General features: G+C 46.2%; 1 pseudogene; it reads right to left on the minus strand.

Annotated features, from left to right (window-relative positions):
• Window positions 1–6,512: 6,512 nt before the first annotated feature.
• LOC133761098 (peptidyl-prolyl cis-trans isomerase FKBP1A-like) lies at window positions 6,513–6,836 on the minus strand (annotated as a pseudogene).
• Window positions 6,837–12,314: the final 5,478 nt, after the last annotated feature.

Raw genomic sequence — 12,314 nt, forward strand, 5'->3', positions numbered from 1 at the left:
ATTTAGCCTAGTAGTTCAGATACGCACATCTCCTGCGGTGTGCCTGAGTACAATCACTGGCTTCTGACTCCAGCTTCTCACCAGTGCAGACCTGGGAGGCATCAGTGACGGCTCAAGTACTTGTGTTCCTGACACCCCCATGGGAGAGCCAGATGGAGTTCCTGGTCCCTGGCTTCCCAGTGGCACAGCCCTGGCTGTTGTGGGCATTTGGAGAGTGAATCAGTGGTTGGGTGCTTTCTCCCGCTGTTCACCTGTTTCTTTTTCTCCCTCAAGTGAATAAATGAATGCTTCTTTAAAAAAAAAGGAGGGTAAGATTATTTTGGTCCAAAAATTTTTTTGAAATCTGTTTATAAATTTTTCCTTTTTGAAATTCCCGGTTTCTCTCTTTTTAAATATCTGTTTATTTTTCTTCTCCTTTTTTTAAAGATTTATTTACTTATTGGAATGTAAAAGTTATAGAAAGAGAAAGACTCACACAGAGAAATCTTCCATCTACTGATTCACTCCTCAGATGACTGCAACAACTGGTACTGTGCCAGGCCGAAGCCAGGAGTCAAAAGTTTCTTCTGGATCTCCCACATGGGTGGTAGAGGCCCAAATACCTGGACCATCATCCTCTGCTGCTTTTCCCAGGCCACAAGAAGGGAGCTGGATTGGAAGTAGAACATCAGGGACTTGAAATGCCACCCATATTGGATGGCTTACTTGCTCTGCCACAATGCCAGTCCCTAAATGTCTATTTTTCATCTAGTTGAAAGGCAGGGGACGGGGATGGGGGAGAGAGAGAGAGAGAGAGAGAGAGAGAGAGAGAGAGAGAGAGAGAGAAATGAATATCTTCCACCTGCTAGTTCACTCTCCAAATGGCCACAACAGCCATGGCTAGTTCAGGCTGAAGCCAGGAACCCAGAACTCAATCCAGGTCTCCCACATGGGTGTGTGGGAAATAAGCCCACCCGAGACCACCTACCCATCAAAGGACAGACTCAGAAGCATGAAGGCAGCAGAGAGTGAGGTGTTTATTGATACCCCGTCTCAGGAGTGGTGACAGCTGGTGGAAGCAGGCATCACCCTCAGACATTCAGATCCTTTTATGCCTTTCATGCAGAGGTCCCTTTCCCCAGTTTCTCACTGGTTGAGGAACTGGGGAGTTACAATGTAAATCTCACACAGTGCCTGAGGCAGAATGAAGGAGGGGTAAGAGGGCTGGGTGGGCTGGGCAGATCTAGTACAGGGGAAGGGGAGTTACACTGTGGTATCATCAAGGCTCCAGGAACTGAGATGCCAGAGCACTGTGTACAAATTACAGAACTGTTGAAAGTTACAAAGATAGCAAGTGGTGCACTGTTTGCAAGGCAAGCTCAGCACTTGACCTAATTTGGGGTTTTTACCGCCCTTTATCCTACATACTGCTGAGGCCATGGTATCATGGGCTAAGCCCAAGTCTTTTATGAAAGTGCACCATGGTCATTTCTCACAGGTGGCAGGGACCCAAGCACTTGAGCTGCTTCCTGGGATGAATTTTCAGGAAGTTGGTTTGGAAACTGAGTAGCTGGGTCTTGAGCTGGAACTCCAGTACGGTAAATGGGCATCCCAAGTGAAGGCTTAACCCATTGTACCACTATTCCAGCCTCTAGATTTTTCATAATATCCATTTTAAATGAACTTTTTGGGGACTCCTCATAATACATGGATTTCAAACTTTTTTTAAACCCACATAATTTTTAATTTTATTTCCCATGAACTTCATAATGTGAAGTGCTGTGGGGTTAAGAAGAAGGTGAGCTCTGAGGGGGCAGGGTGTGTGCTGAGTGCAGGTGTTCGGTAGGCACCACGGAATGAGAAATTGCAAAAGAGGGATAATCAGGGGCAAGTTCAGAGAGTGATGATGATTAACTTTGCCAAGATCATTGCACCCACTCCAATAGGAAATAGAAGAAAAGATCAGGTTTGGCTGTTTGCGACTGGAAAAGATGTTCATTTACCATCAACAAGGAAACACTTGAGGTTTGGGGGAGGAGCATGATACATATAATGGTTTCACCGGGATGGGTGTGTGGTACAGTAGGTTAAGCTGCCACTTGGAGTGCCTGCACTCCACAGTGCTGCCCCACTTCCCCAGCTTCCTTCTAAGGTTGTCCTGGGAGGCAGCAGGTGATGGCTCTGCTGGTTGCACCCCTGCCACCCATGGGAAGACCCAGATAGAGTTCCAGGATCCTGGCTTTGATCCAGCCCAGCCCTGGCTATTGTAGGCATTTGGAGAATGAACCAACAGATAAGAGATCTCTTTCTGCCTTCCTTTTCTTTTTTTTTTTTTTAAGATTTATTTTTGTATTTGAAAGGCAGAATGATAGAGGAAGGGAGAGATAGAAAGAGATCTTCCCTCTGTTGGATCACTCCCCAGTTGGCAGCAACTTCTGGGGCTCAGCCAATCTGAAGCCAGGAGCCAGAACTCCATTTGGGTCACCCATGAGGATGGTGGGGGCCCACGTATTTGGGCCATCCTCTACCACTTTCTCAGACACATTAGCAGTGAGCTGGATCAGAAAGTGGAACAACAGGGATGCAAACCAGTACCTGGATATGGGGTGTCGGTGTCCTAAGCAGTGGCTTAGCCAGCTGCGCTATGCTGCCCCACTCTATCTGCCTTTCACATAAATAAATAAATAAACTTAAAAAAGACAAGGACAACCCTACAACTGCACAAACTTCTTATTTAAAAGTTCATATAATGGGGCCGGCGCTGTGGCATCGTGGGTAAAAGCCTGTGTGTGGTACCAGCAACGCATCTGGGCACTGGTTCACATCCCAGCTGCTCCATTTGTGATCCAGTTCACTGCTAATGCTCCTGGGAAAGCAGCAGAAGATGGCCTAAGTGCTTGGGCCCCTGCACCCACGTGGGAGATCCAGATGGAGTTCCTGGTTCCTGGCTTCAGATCTGGCAAATGAATCAGCAGATAGAAGATTCTCCCTCTCTCTCCCCCCACCCCTCTCTTTTTCTGTAACTCTGCTTTTCAGATAAATAATCTCCAAAAAAAAAAAAAAAAAAAAAAGAGGTTCGTATAATGGAGTTAAAAGATAAGCTTATTATGATGCAAAAGATTTTGAAACTTGTGCACTGTTTTTTTCATAATACGCAATTTCCGTGAACATTTCGAAGGCCCTCTGTGGAGTTGTACATTAACAAAATATTGACAAATAAGGAGAACTGCATTCCCATCCCGTTCTCCTGGGCTGAAACCAAGAGGGTGCACAGACAATGAGGAAAGATGGCAGAGTTTCCTACTCCTCACTGATCTGTGAAAAGTAAGAAGCGCCGAGACCATGCTCCATGCCACTGTTTGTAAAACCGCCAATTCCCTGGGCTGGCAGAGTGCAGAGAGCTGTGACAAGAAGCTCTTTTCCCCAAATCACTGAGCTGCCAGGTGCTGCATGCATCTGGTTGAGGAAAAACAACCACATGGAGATCTGTTTTTTACTCAAAGTTCCCTCTAGGTGGCCCAAAACATCCCCCAAAATAGCTAAAAGAAAAGAGAGAAGGTCAGGGAGAGCTTCCGCAAGTAGTCGGTTGCTTGGTGGTGTCTGTGGCTGTTGGAAGAAGTTTCCCGGAAGTGTGTTCAGGAGAAGAGAAACCTGTTCTTCAGGTGCATCTCTGCAGAGGTTCTGGTGGGGATTCTGCCAAGTGACAGCAAATGTCATCCACGCTGATGAAAATCGAAACACAGCAACAGCAACACCAGATCACGCTTAGCAATGGATAATCCTTGGGATTGCAATCTGCTCATCCGGCTGTGATTTCTTCTTTTTCCTCTTTTCCTGCTTGTCACAGGAGGAAAATGAGGAAAGGAAGGGAGAAAGACCCAAGGGGGTGCTTAGAATTGGGAAGAATGGAAACCAGCACCCATCTGCTGAGTCTGGATGGGCTCAGTATGGTGCCGCTTCCTTTCTAGGTTCTACAGGGACTGGGGCTAGCTCACCAGGACTGGCTGGCACAGGGTACCCTCATGCATCCAGAGACTATGAGTGGAAGTCTCTCGGGTCAGAAGAAGAAAAGCCAGAATGCACTTAAACTAGTTAAAAAAACTTAGATGAGAGAAGTGATTAGAAATTATCAGAATTACCTGGGGCTGTTATGAATTCTTTTATAGAAAATTAAAACATATACAGAATGGCATAAAAGTGACAAAGTAGGGAGCTCTAGACTTCTGTCCCTACACGAAAACAATGAATAAGTGGGTAAGAACTCAGAATCAACTTTTTCAGAACTCTAGAATCTAATAAAAAACTTACAATAACCAGGAGAATGCTAAGTGAAGAGACAAACCCTTGAGTTTCAGGAAGAGAACACTAAATTTTTTTTTTACTTTTAAAAACATTTATTTACTTATTTGAAAAGCAGAGTCATGGGGAAGAGAGAGAGAGAGGGAGAGAGGGAGAGAGAGAGAGAGAGAGAGAGAGAGAGAGAACCTCCCATCTGCTGATTTACTCCCCAGATGTCTGCAATGGCTGAGGCTGGGCCAGGTCAAAGCCAGGAGCCTGGAACTCTATCAGGGTCTCCCATGTGGGTGGCAGGTCCCCAAGTACTTGGACCTTCTTCTGCTGCTTTCCCAGGTACATTAGGAGGAAGCTGGATCAGAAGTGGATTGGGACTTGTACTGGTGCCCACGTGGGATGCCGACATTGCAGGTAGCCTTAGCCTGCTGTGCCACAACACTGGCCTCACTGAATTGTTTTAACTTACCCACTTAGCAGTTCCCACTCCATCCAGCAGCGACCACAAAAACAGTGACCTGTGTTCCTGGAGAAGCTTGCTGGGACCAGAGGAGGCAACACTAGCTTTATGTCTTCAACAAAGAATCATGGCTGTCTGTTTTATCTGATCTGGTGGCTCCCTGGAAGGTAGGCTCAAGGGCTTTCTTTAGTTTCTCTTAACTTGGATCTTTCTCAGGGCTGAAGTGGCTTCCCCAGGCTTTTCTTATTTGGAAAGCAAATATACTGCAGTCACTACAGCAAGGGATAAACATCAGGGCAGCAGATGGAAAATGCTGGGTAGGAAGAGGCTCGGGGAGGAGACACAGTAGGGAGTAAGTAAGGGCTTTGGAAAGCTCTTGCATGTACCTGGGAATCTAGGGCTGAACACATAACTCAAAAGAGCCCCGAGAAGACCCTGAGCTTCTGCCTCTGGCTCACCTATAGGTTCTGTGTAAGCAGGAAATGAAGACTAGGGCAGAGTTGGAAATGTCCTGGCACAATGTTGGAGGAGTGCCCCAACACAGCCAATAGTCCGAGACTGGGAAAATATGTTATCAGTTTCCCTTCCTTCCTTCCTTCCTTCCTTCCTTCCTTCCTTCCTTCCTTCCTTCCCTCCCTCCCTCCCCCTCCCTCTCTCCCTCCCTTCCTTCTTTCTTTTTCTTCCTTTTGAGAAAAGCCAGCACAAAAGACTTTATTGCAGTAATAAAACCCGAAACTCATATGTTGTGCTGGAGAGAAGTGGGGACATCAAGTTTCTCTCACCAAATCACTACACAGGAGAGCAGAGGGGTGTGAAGGGGCTGGGAGAAAGAGCTGGGAAATGCTAAGAACAACAGATACAGCCAAGCATCAGTCACCGGCACTTGCTGAAGCTGCAATGACCAGCATCACTTTCAAGAGGACGCTCAAGGATGTGTTATGATGGCTGGGCTTTTGCTGGGTGATGGTCTACAAACAGCACCTTCAATTTAAACTTTTAATTAAAGTTTCTTAAAATTTAGGACGCATTGGAGTCTGGATAGTTAGGAGATTATAAAAATTCTGAAAATTCACTAGAAAAACCACAAGGTGGGAAAAAAAAGCCAAGTAACAAAGAAGGCTTCAGTGGTCCCTGCTGGCCCAGGGACAGGCACCTGTGGTATCCAGCATCACAGGGAAGTGATCTGGCTGTAGAAACAGAGGATTTTGGGGAGGCTGGGCTGGGGCTGTGGAGGCAAAGGCTCTCCCATTCCCACTTCAGTCTGGGCAAGGCTGTTAGTCTACTCTGAGGACTCCTCTCACGTCGGAGAATCATTCAGCCCTCAGCAGCGTCTCACTTCTGCTGTGGCTTTGCAAGACTGTTTAATACATAATAAATACAAATGTCAACCAAAAAATAAAAATAAAATGAAAATTCTCGCAAACCCCATCCCGCAACACCAATTCCTGTTCTAAAGTGAACCCATCACTTGTGCTGTTAACACCTGACCACATCTTCACTGGGAACCCAGACCCAAGACGGAAACTGAATCTTAACCCCAAAACAAGAACAGGATAAATCGAGTCACTTGAGGTTTATGGTGTATGGTTTAGGTGATCACAGGTAGGGAGGGGAGGGGAAGAGGAAGCTGAGTGACAGAACACATTCAGTCTGTCAGTTTGTACAGAGAGCATAGTGGAACCATAGGAAAAGCTCCGGATGAATTCATGTGCACGCGTCTGGAGCACCAGACCCCTCCATGGCAGATCCAAGAACAGGAAGCTAAGCGAGGCGGCCATTCCTGTCATTCCAGTTTTAGAAGCTCCATGTCAAAGACAAGAGTGGCATACGGGGGGATGACGCCCAGGTGCCCAGTGGCACCATAGGCAAAGTCTGGGGAGATGGTCAGTTTGGCTCTCTGACCCACACTCATCTGGGCAGCCCCTTCCCAGCCTTGGATCACCTCCTGCTTGCACAGCATAAACTTAAGGGGCTTGTTTCTGTCCTAGGAGGAATCAAATTTCTTTCCATCTTCAAGCCTCTCAACGTGGTGCACCTTGCAGGTCTGGCCGTGCTCCGGGAAGATGCGTTCGTCTCCTGCGGAGATGGTCTCCACCTGCACTCGCATGGTGGCACTGGACGCTGGGCGGGCGGCGAGGCAGGCAGCCTGGACTGAGACAGACCTGGGCAGTGGTTCCCTGGTTCCCTCTGAGCGTCTCCTGCGCACACGTCTTTTTTTTTTTTTTTTTTTTTTTTATCCTGGTGTTAAAGGACTTGTCTGTAAAGTCATTAGCTGACTACTAAGCTAACAGGACAGACTCTACAATGGGCACACATAACTTATAATACAGTGTTTACATGTACAGAATGGTCTGCATATCCATCACCCAGCTTCAACAATTATCATTCACCCTCCAATGGCCACCGTGGCTGGCACGCTGCGGCCAGCGCACCACGCTGATCCGAAGCCAGGAGCCAGGTGCTTCTCCTGGTCTCCCACACAGGTGCAGGGCCCAAGGACTTGGGCCATCCTCCACTGCACTCCCGGGCCATAGCAGAGAGCTGGCCTGGAAGAGGGGCAACCGGGACAGAATCCGGCGCAGCAGGCGGAGGATTAGCCTATTGAGCCGCTGGGTGCCAGCCCATTCTTTTTTTAAAAAACATTTTATTTCAGATTAGTTTTAAATTTGCAAAACAAAAATTGTGATGCAGTAACACAAAGAATTCTTACACACCCCTCACTCCATTTACCCTGTTTACATCTCATATTAGTGTCTTTGTCACAATGAATGAACCACACCCAGCTCCTCCTGTTTCTAAACCCAAAAACCTTTTTTCTCCCCTGTCATTCCCAGCCAGTTGTTGTTTCAACTTTAGCTTCCACATACAAGGGAGAGCATGCAGTATTTGTCTTTCTGTGTCTGACTTATTTCATTCAACATGATGTCCTCCAGTTCCATCCATTTTGCTGCAAGTGACAGGATTTACTTCCTTCTTATAGCTGAATAATGCTCCATTATGAATATAAACTGCATTTTCTTATTTTATTATTTATTTAACCACATGTTCTTTATCCATTAATCTTATGATGGACACTTTGGTTGATTTCATATTTTGGCTATTGTGAACAGTGCTGCTATTCATCCAAATTATATCTTCCGACTGGGCAATTTAATTCATTTACAGTCAAGGTTTATATTTACAGATGAGAACTAACTCCTGTCATTTTGTTTATTTATTACTAATTGTATATACTATGTTAGTAAATTTGGTACTGTCATATGTCTTCATGATGTTTACTTCTAATGTAGCACTCTCTTCAGAATTTCTTGAAGGGCTGGTGTGATGATCATGAATTTTCTATTGTTGCTTGTCTGGGAAACACTTTATTTCCCCTTCACTTCCAGTATCACTGGATATAATATTCCTGGTTAGAAATTGTTTTCTTTCAAGGCATTGAATCCCACTCTCTTTTGGCCTGTAGGTTTTCTTCCTAGAAGTCTGCTATTTGTTTTCCTTTATATGTGCCTTGACATTTTTTTCTTACTATCATTAGGGTCCTCTCCTTGTCTTTGATAATTTGATTATACTATACCCTGGGAAAGATCTTTTTTGATTGAATTTTGTTGGTTTTTTTTTTTTAGCTTCCTGTATCTAGATGTCTGCATCCATTTCAATACTTTTAATTTTCAACTATTATTTCAATCAGTAGGTTCTCAATACATTTTCCCTTCTCCAGGTATCCTTGTAATATGAATATTTTTTCTCTTAATGGAATCCCATATGTCTTGTAAGCTTTCTTTATTCTTTTTACTTCTTTTCTCTTTATTTTTGTCTGGTATGAAAGTTTCAAAAATCTTGTCCTCCATATCAGAAATTCTTTCCTCCACCTGGCCTATTCTGGTTTGAAAATCTCTACAATCTCTACTGTATTTTTAACTTCATTGACTGAAGTTTTCAGCTCCAAAATTTGTTTGGTTCTTCTTAATGATTTCTGTCTCTCTTTTGAATTTCATCTATTGTTTTCCTCAACTATCTATTGGCATTCTCTTGCATCTCATTGAATTATTTTAGTTTCTTTTCTTTCTTTTTTTTTTTTTGACAGGCAGAGTGGACAGTGAGAGAGAGAGAGAGACAGAGAGAAAGGTCTTCCTTTACTGTTGGTTCACTCTCCAATGGCCACCGCGGCCGGCGCTGCCGCTGCCGGCACACCACGCTGATCCGAAGGCAGGAGCCAGGTGCTTCTCCTGGTCTCCCATGCAGGTGCAGGGCCCAAGCACTTGGGCCATCCTCCACTGCACTCCCAGGCCACAGCAGAGAGCTGGCCTGGAAGAGGAGCAACCGGGACAGAATCCGGCGCTCCGACCGGGACTAGAACCCGGTGTGCTGGCGCCGCAAGGCGGAGGATTAGCCTATTGAGCCGCGGTGCCGGCCAGAGTTATTTTAATTTCTTTTTCAGACATTTCATAGGTTTCCTCCAGATTGGGATCTATTTCTGCAGAACTATTGTGTTCTTTTAGAGGTGTTATGCTTCTCTTTTTCTTCACTTTGTGTCCTACATAAATATCTCTGCATCCAGCGTAATAATTCCCTTTTTTATGGAGTAGGTTTCACTGGAAAAGACTTCTGTGTTTACATGGAATTTGGAGTGCCACGTGGGTGATTAATTTGTCTGCAGTGTTAGGTAAGCTCAGAACTGTAACCTCTGAATGATTTTCCAGTGGTAATCAGTGTCAGCAGTGTCTACAGGTCCCACAGTTGTTTAGTCTGCAACAGTTTGGGGAGGTGGCAGTTTGATTTTGAAGCGAATCGGTGCTTCCACAGATGTGTGTCTTTAGTGCCAGAGAGTTGGATATCAACCACACTAAGGTTTGTGATGGCTGTAACAATGTTTCTCATGCTGTGGGACACAGAGGAGGTAGCTCCTCATCCTGACAGAAAAACATGAGTGATGTTGGGGCTTGTGGCACCAAAAATTATTGTGTTGCTTCAGACTGTATGATGTGGCTAGGACCTTACCTAGGTCCTGTGTGTGGGCATAACTAATCTGAGGCTTACAGTACTAAGAGCCCAAGTCCCAGTACTGGGCAACGTTACGAGGACCTTGCCCAGTCACACAGGGTGAGTATCAGTTATGTTGGGGATTGTGCACCAGTAGATGAGGATCTGAAGGACTGAAACACAGGTAGGTTGCTCCCCAGGTCCTATAGGGTATGTCCCAGAGACTCTGAGGAGCAGGGTATCTACAGGATATGGTGAGGTCCTTACCCACGTTTCATGAGGCGAATACCAATTATCCTAGAGATTATGGACTTGCAGTCACCATCCTGGAGCAGAGGAATTTGAGCAGGACACAGGTGTAGTACAAAGTACTACAGGGCTTATAGCTTCACCAATGAAAATCCTAGAGTTGCAGGGTATAAAGGGGACTGTTCCGGGGTGATGCTGGGACTTGCAGTCTGGCCCCCCAACACGCTGGGGCAAGAAATGCAAGAGGGGCTTCCTCAGATTTGCTCCTCTGGGATTGCATATGGGCTGCTGTTGGGGATGAGCCCCAAGAAACCATGAGGACAAGTTTCCTTTTAGGTGCTCATTAGTTGTCACAGATCAGGGAGAGCATATGACATTTGTCCTTTTGGGACTGGCTTATTTCACTAAGAATGATGTTTTCCAGATTCCTCCATGCAAATGGCTGGATTTCATTTTTTTTCACCACTGTGTAGTATTCTATAGAGTACATATCCCATAATTTCTTTATCCAGTCTTCTGTTGATGGGCATTTAGGTTGATTCTATATCTTAGCTATTGTGAACTGAGCTGCAATAAACCTTGAGGTGCAGATAGCTCTTTTATTTGCTAATTTAATTTCCCTTGGGTAATTCCAAGGAGTGGTATGGCTGGGTTGTGTGGTAGGGCTATATTCAGGTTTCTGAGGAATCTTTAAACTGTCTTCCATAGTGGCTTTACCAGTTTGCATTCCCACCAACAGTGTACTAGTGTGCCTTTTTCTCCACATCCTCACCAGCATCTGTTGTTTGTTGATTTCTGTATGTAAGCCATTCTAACCGGGGTGAGGTGAAACCTCATTGTGATTTTGATTTGCATTTCCCTGATGACTAGTGGTTCCTCATAGAGCTCCAAGTTGAAGGAGACCTCACAGTTTCCCTGTCTCATACCCTCAGATGAGCCATCATCCCTGGAGAAGTAAGCCTAGCAAGGGTGAGTGAGAGTCATAAGCAAGCCTTCCCAGACAGAGAGGTGCTTCTGCCAGTCAGGGAGGGGCCTGGCCTCCCGGGGTGAGAGAGGATTCCATTCCACTTCCAAACAGTGAACTTTCTTCACCTTTCATTGTGACTTATTCTGCAAAGTCCATTCCAAGCTTCCTCTCCCACCCTGCGGCAGGGAGCTGGAGGCTTGTGGAGACTGGCAGGGCATGGTCCCAAGAAAGTCTTGAGGCAGTTATTTTTGATCAATTATGGTTGAGACATCTTAACCCAAATTCCCTAGGAAACACCTCAAGGCAAAACTTCTGAGCTCATGCTCTATTGGAGTACAATCCCAGGGAAGAGAGTGAGGGAAAAGGGGAAATGCAGTAAGGAGCGAGGGAAAGCAGATATAAGGAGGTATGTCACCCAGCTGGCTACTCTGTAACCAAATAGATACTGCTCTTCTCAATGGAGTGTCTCGAGGGAGGCTGTACCAAAACACCACCTGATAACGGAATAGTGGGAGAAGGAAGAGAGAAGAATTGATTTGGTGTCTCCTGGCATCGTTCTACTCTGATCAAAGTTCTCCCCTATGAGGCCTTAACTCCTCTATTCCCACATTGTGTTACCTGATCCCTCTGGGAAGCTGCTGCAGAAGGCAGAAGGCAAATTCCATAATGTAGATGGCAGCACAAGCCAGCAGAATATCCTTGCCTGCGGGCCTGCAGCAGAAACCTTGTGTGTCCTGCAGTATGGGAGATGGCAGGCATGGGGAGCAAGGTGCCTTGCCATGCTGCTGTGCATGGGGTGGCATGGGAGATCGGGAGCAGCTGCAACAGTGGACCCAGCTGGCTGTACAGGTTAAGCATTATAATGAAGTGGCCTCTCCCATGAAGACAGTTCTGAAACTCAATGGCTCCTTCCCAAACCACCTTCTCTATGACCTCCAAGAATGTCAGAGTGCCAGGTGATCCTTCCAAAGGCTCCATGGTCACACTGAGCAGTAATCTGTGGCTGGGCTCATTTCAGAACACTCAGAAACTGGTCACTGTACAAGAAGTATGGGCTCAGAAGGCATGGTGGTGGTTAGGAGACAGAAGACCAGGAAGAGGGAGCGATGGGGCTTCCTAGAGAACTAGAGCATGCAGCTGTGGGGTCAGCCTCCTGCCTCTTGAATGGGGACTGTGAGCACTCAGAAGGCTGGGGCCATTATCAGGTCCTCATCCCGAGTGCTGCATATGGCACACAGTAGGAAGTGTGCCAATGAGATGGGCAGGGGACAGAGTGGTCCACCTTGGAGGAAGCCCTCCGCAGCATCTGAGCAGGGTAAATTCTCAGAGCCCTGAAGGGGGCGGGGGCATCCTGTGCTAGTGGCTGCCTGTGCAAAGTTGTGATTTACA

The sequence above is a fragment of the Lepus europaeus genome, chromosome 5 (genome assembly GCF_033115175.1).
Source record: "Lepus europaeus isolate LE1 chromosome 5, mLepTim1.pri, whole genome shotgun sequence".
NCBI lineage: Eukaryota > Metazoa > Chordata > Mammalia > Lagomorpha > Leporidae > Lepus > Lepus europaeus.